Raw genomic sequence first — 6,000 nt, forward strand, 5'->3', positions numbered from 1 at the left:
TTTTTTGGGGAGTAACTAAATATTGTAATGCATTACTTTTAAAAGTAACTTTCCCCAACACTGACAATTACAATAGGTTTTCAGCACTTCGTGCTTGAACACCTCAAGTCAAGTCAAGTGATCCTCATTTATATAGCGCTTTTAACAATGTAGATTGTTTCAAAGCAGCTTTACAGAGATAAACATATAATTTAAGGTAACAGAGATTGGTTTGGTTTTATAGTGGTTCTTGAAAAATGTTTTTTCCAGCTAAAGTTAGTTTTGATTGATTCACTTCCGTCTAAATGATCATTTGTTATTAAATTAGGGGCCGCTAAGACGACACCGTTCTCTCTAAACAGACTTTAAACGCGAACCTGTGATAAACGCTGATGGCGTTCACATGCGCATTAAGAATTGATTCTATAGTTATGTGCGTTTGAATATATGTGCGCAGATTTGTAATTCCTTACAAACCATGCCTAAACAAACTATTTGTCTTGTCTTGTCTTGTATTTTATCTTATCACTTTGGGTAGGTACGCGAACCGAAAAACTCCACAACGCTTTATCTGTAGAGTGGTATAGGGATCCTCCACAGGGAGAGGCTAGTTGGCACTTCAGCACTGCATTGTCATCAGGTCCAGGCGAAAGTCCTTCGTCAGATCTGGAAACGGCCTGGATCCGGCAGGCTGCGGGAAAACCTCGGGATAAACAAAGACACTAAAATTAGCGTAGATGCCATTCTTCTTATGATGTAACGAGTACATCAGGATTTAAGGGAAGTGTTCCCAGTTCCGGCTGACCTAATCTAAGCAGCCTAATATTGAATTATAGAAGTCTATAGAGTGTTATGTGAATGCTAGGTCAAAGAGATGTGTTTTTAGTCTAGCTTTGAACTGACAGACTGTGTCTGCTTCCCGGACAATGTTAGGAAGATTGTTCCAAAGTTTTGGTGCTAAATAGGAAAAGGATCTACCGCCAGCAGTCGATTTAGATATTCTAGGTATTATCAACTGGCCAGAACTTTGAGATCGCAATAGACGTGAAGGACTATAATGCGTTAAGAGCTCCCTCAAGTACTGGGGAGCTAAACCATTTAGTGCTTTGTAAGTAATCAGCAATATTTTAAAATGTATACGATGTTTAATAGGGAGCCAATGCAGTGTTGACAGAACCGGGCTAATATGGTCGTACTTTCTGGTTCTGGTAAGAACTCTAGCGGCTGCGTTTTGAACTAGCTGTAGTTTGTTTATTAAGCGTGCAGGGCAACCACCCAGTAGAGCATTACAATAAACTAGCCTTGATGTCATGAACGCATGAACTAGTTGTTCCGCATTTGTCAGTGAGAGCATATGACGTAATTTAGATATATTTTTAAGGTGGAAAAATGCGGTTTTATAGACACTAGACACGTGACTTTCAAATGAAAGATTGGTATCAAAGAGCACACCCAGGTTCCTAACTGAAGACAAAGACTTAACAGAACAGCCATCAAGTGTTAGACTGTTTTCTAGGTTATTACGTGTGGAAGTTTTTTGTCCAATAATTAGAATCTCTGTTTTTTCTGAATTTAGTAGTAGGAAATTACTAGTCATCCAATTTTTGATATCAACTATGCATTCCGATAATTTTGTGAATTGGTGAGTTTCGTTAGGTTTGGAAGAAATATAGAGCTGAGTATCATCAGCATAACAGTGAAAGCTAATTCCATGTTTCCTAATGATATCTCCTAAAGGTAGCATTTACAGAGTGAACAGCAGCGGTCCTAGTACTGAGCCTTGTGGTACGCCATTACTGAACTTGTGATCGATAAGACATCTCTTCATTTACTGCTACAAACTGATAGCGGTCAGATAAATATGATTTAAACCATGCTAATGCAATTCCACTAATGCCAACATAGTTTTCTAGTCTATTTAAGAGAATGTTGTGGTCAATGGTGTCAATTGCAGCACTAAGATCAAATAACACCAATAGAGAGATACAACCACGATCGGATGATAAGAGCAAATCATTTGTGACTCTAATGAGAGCTGTCTCAGTGCTATGGTGCGGTCTAAATCCTGACTGGAAATCCTCGCAGATACCATTTATTTCAAGAAAGGAACACAGTTGTGAGGATACTGCCTTTTCTAGTATCTTTGACAGAAAAGGTAGATTTGAGATCGGCCTGTAATTGACTAATTCTGTAGGATCAAGTTGCGTTTTTTTAACAAGCGGTTTAATCATAGCCAGCTTAAAGATTTTTGGTACGTATCCTAGAGACAAAGATGAATTAATGATGTTAAGAAGAGGATCTATGACTTCTGGAAGCATCTCTTTCAGTAGTTTAGTCGATATAGGGTCTAACATACATGTTGTGGATTTGGATGAATTAACGAGTTTGCAAAATTCTTCCTCTCCTATGGCAACAAATGAATCAAATTTTACCTCAGGGAGACTATAATGCACTCCTTGATGCGATGCTGTAGTAGACGGTTGCATAGTTATAATTTTGTCCCTAATATTATCAATCTTATTAGTGAAGAAGTTCATAAAGTCATTACTGCTGTGTTTCTTGGAAACTTCTGGGCTTGAAGCTTTCTTTTTCGTTAGTGTAGCCACTTTTTCAAATAAATACCTTGGGTTATGTTTATTTTCTTTTAATAGGGTTGAAAAATAAGCAGATCTAGCAGCTTTTAAAGCCTCTCTGTAAGCAATCGAGCTCTCCTTCCATGAAATCCGAAATACCTCTAGTTTTGTTTTCTTCCAGTTGCGCTCCATTTTTCTGGCTGCTCTCTTAAGGGCCCGTGTGTGCTCGTTGTACCACGGCGTTGGACTATTTTCTTTAATCTTTAAGCGCAACGGAGCAACTGTGTCTAAAGTGCTGGAAAGGAGAGAGTTAAAAGTTTCTGTTGCAAAATCAAGTTCTTCTAAGCTATCTGGGATGCTGAGACGATGAAACTGATTAGGAATATTATTGATAAAGCAATCTTTAGTGGCGGAAGTGATAGGTCTAACATACTTGTAACACGGAGTTGGCTTTGCAGCCTTGGCTAAATGTAATTTACATGAGGCTAGATAATGATCTGAGATGTCGTCGCTCTGCTGCAGAATTTCAACAGCATCAACATTGATTCCATGTGATAATATTATATCTAGAGTATGATTACGACAATGAGTAGGTCCTGACACGTGTTGTCTAACTCCAATAGAGTTAAGAATGTTTTTAAATCCCAATCCCATTGCATCTTTTCCATTATCTACATGTATATTAAAATCACCAACAATTAGGACTTTATCTGCAGTCAATACTAATTCTGATAGAAAGTCAGCAAATTCTTTGATAAAATCTTCATGGTGCCCTGGTGGCCTGTATACAGTTGCCAGCAGAATTCTCAAACTTGATTTATCGTTTACATTATATATTTTTACATTAAGCACCAACACTTCAAAAGAAGTATATTTAAAACCAGATTTTTTAGTGGTTTTGAAAATATTACTATAAATTACAGCAACACCTCCCCCTTTGCCTTTCAGGCGAGGTTCATGTTTATAACAGTAATCATGGGGGGTGGACTCATTTAAAGTAATGTAATCTTCTGGTTTTAGCCAGGTTTCTGTCATACACAGCACATCTAGGTTATAATCTGAAATCATATCATTAACTATGAGCGCTTTTGAAGTAAGGGATCGAATATTCAGCAACCCAAGCTTTATCGTTTGCTCATCTGTATTATATCTATTTTTCATTTGTTGAATATCAATTACATTTTTAACCTTAGATCGGTTTGGACGTTTTTTGGATTTCCAAATTCGGGGAACAGACACAGTCTCTATATGATGATATCTAGGTGAAAGAGGCTCTATGTGATGGGATTTATCTGACCTTGGTGACGCGAGCCCGCTAGCAGACGGTCGGTTTAGCCAGTTTGTCTGCTTCCTGACCTGAGCCCCAGATTGTCATGTTTTGTCTCTAAGACTATGAGCCAAATTACTAGAGAGAAGAGCAGCACCATCCCAGGAGGGATGAATACCATCTCTTTTCAACAGGTCAGGTTTGCCCCAAAAACTTTTCCAATTGTCTATGAATTCTATATTATTTTGCGGACACCACTTAGACAGCCAGCCATTGAGTTATGACAATCTGCTAACTATCTCATCACTCATTCGAACAGGAAGGGAGCCAGAGCAAATTACAGTGCCTGACATCGTACTTGCGAGTTCAAACACCTCTTTAATATTGATTTTGGTGATCTCCGACTGGCGAAGTCGAACATCATTAGTGCCGACGTGAATAACAATCTTAGAGAATTTACGATTAGCATTAGCCAGCATTTTTAAATTAGCTTTGATGTCAGGCGCTCTGGCTACCGGCAAACATGTGACTATGTTGGCTGGTGTCCCTATTTTCACGTTCCGTGTAATAGACTCGCCAACCACCAGGGCACAATCAACAGAATTCTCAGTGGGTGTTTCACTGAGTGGGGCAAATCGATTTGTTGTGGTAATCGGAACGGAAGAGTGGTTTTTTGATCCGCGGCTAGAGCGATCCCTCACTGTCACCCATCTGCCTGGCTGCACAGGCAATAATTCAGCCGGAACCGAATCATGTAAAGAGTTCACTATGCTAGGTGTATCCAAAATAGTATCTAAAGCTCTAGCACACTTACTATCCTCAATTAAAGTTTTGCGTCGTGTTACTAATTCTGAAATCTTCTCTGTCAGCCTGACTGTTTCCTTGCATTTATCACATATAAACCCTATATTGCCGACGGGGACGGCTATGCTAAACATGTAATAATAATAATAAAAATCAGTACAATTACAACAATTGACACATATGCTCATACATTTTTGTGAAGTTCTGAGTTTTTATTTATGATTTATAAGCTTTTGACTGTATTTTGCCACGCCCCTTTTCTAAATGACCCTGTTACAGCCACCCAAATGCAAAATTTCAACTTTGTTTCGATAATTATTGATCTAGAGAGTCCAGAGAATAGGCCTAGACTGGTTTGGTTTCGATCGGGCGAAAAACCAGGGACTAGTTCGCAAAAGTAGGTTTTGGACAAAATCCGTCTAACTTTTTTTTTGTTACTTAAATATCTTGTCCGTCTTGAGCCAACGATCACAGTGGTGTAAAAAGCTTGAGGCTAGGACCAATGGTCTATGAGTTATGAGCAATTTAGTACTTTTGGTTGCTGTAGCGCGACCTATGGGCCAAACGGGGTCATACTCTGATAGATTCTCCCCAAATGTGGGGCCTACCATCTGGCGAAGTTACAAGTCTCTAGGCCTTACGGTTTGGGCTGCACAATGCGTTTTAGGAGATTTTTTTTTTCAAATAGCAATTACAATAGGTTTTCAGCACTTCGTGCTGGAACACCTATAAAAAAATAACATTAAACAATAAAATGTTAAGTCTTCAGATGTCAGACACTGTAACATGATCTGGCGCCCTCCCTGTTTGCCAGAGTGATGAGATACTTAACAGTGTCAGGAATCAATCAGGCTCATTCACATCCACAACACAGATCACGCTCACCCGAATGCTAATCACCTGCACCTGTTATCAATCCAGCAATCCAACAATCACTAGCACTATTAAAGAGCACACCTCACCTCCAGTCTCTGTTGAACCTTGAATTAGGAAAGACCCACTAACCTGCTTTCTGTGCATTTCAGACCTGTTGTTCCCCAAACTGTTCCAGTCTGTTTCAACAGTTCATCCATGTGATATTTTCCTGTTTTCCTCATCCGGAGGTCCCACTCTCCCCTTGATGTTCAGGCTCTGAATTCCTTGGATTGCGTTTCATGTCATCATCTATCCTGCTGATAACTAAGAGTGAAAAGATGGATATTCTCCAGGATTATTCACTCAGTTCCTATTTGTGCATTTTCCTGTTTGCCGTTTCTCTGCTATCCTTCTAAAAAGATTAATTAAAGTTACTCCGAATCCTTCTAACCTTATTGTCCGAGTGTATATTCTGACAAGCAGACTGTCATCACTCAATGGCTGGCTGTCTAAGTGGTGTCT

This window comes from Siphateles boraxobius, unplaced genomic scaffold, assembly GCF_051911475.1.
Source record: "Siphateles boraxobius isolate OS27281-9 unplaced genomic scaffold, OSU_SipBor_1 12, whole genome shotgun sequence".
NCBI classification, from domain to species: domain Eukaryota; kingdom Metazoa; phylum Chordata; class Actinopteri; order Cypriniformes; family Leuciscidae; genus Siphateles; species Siphateles boraxobius.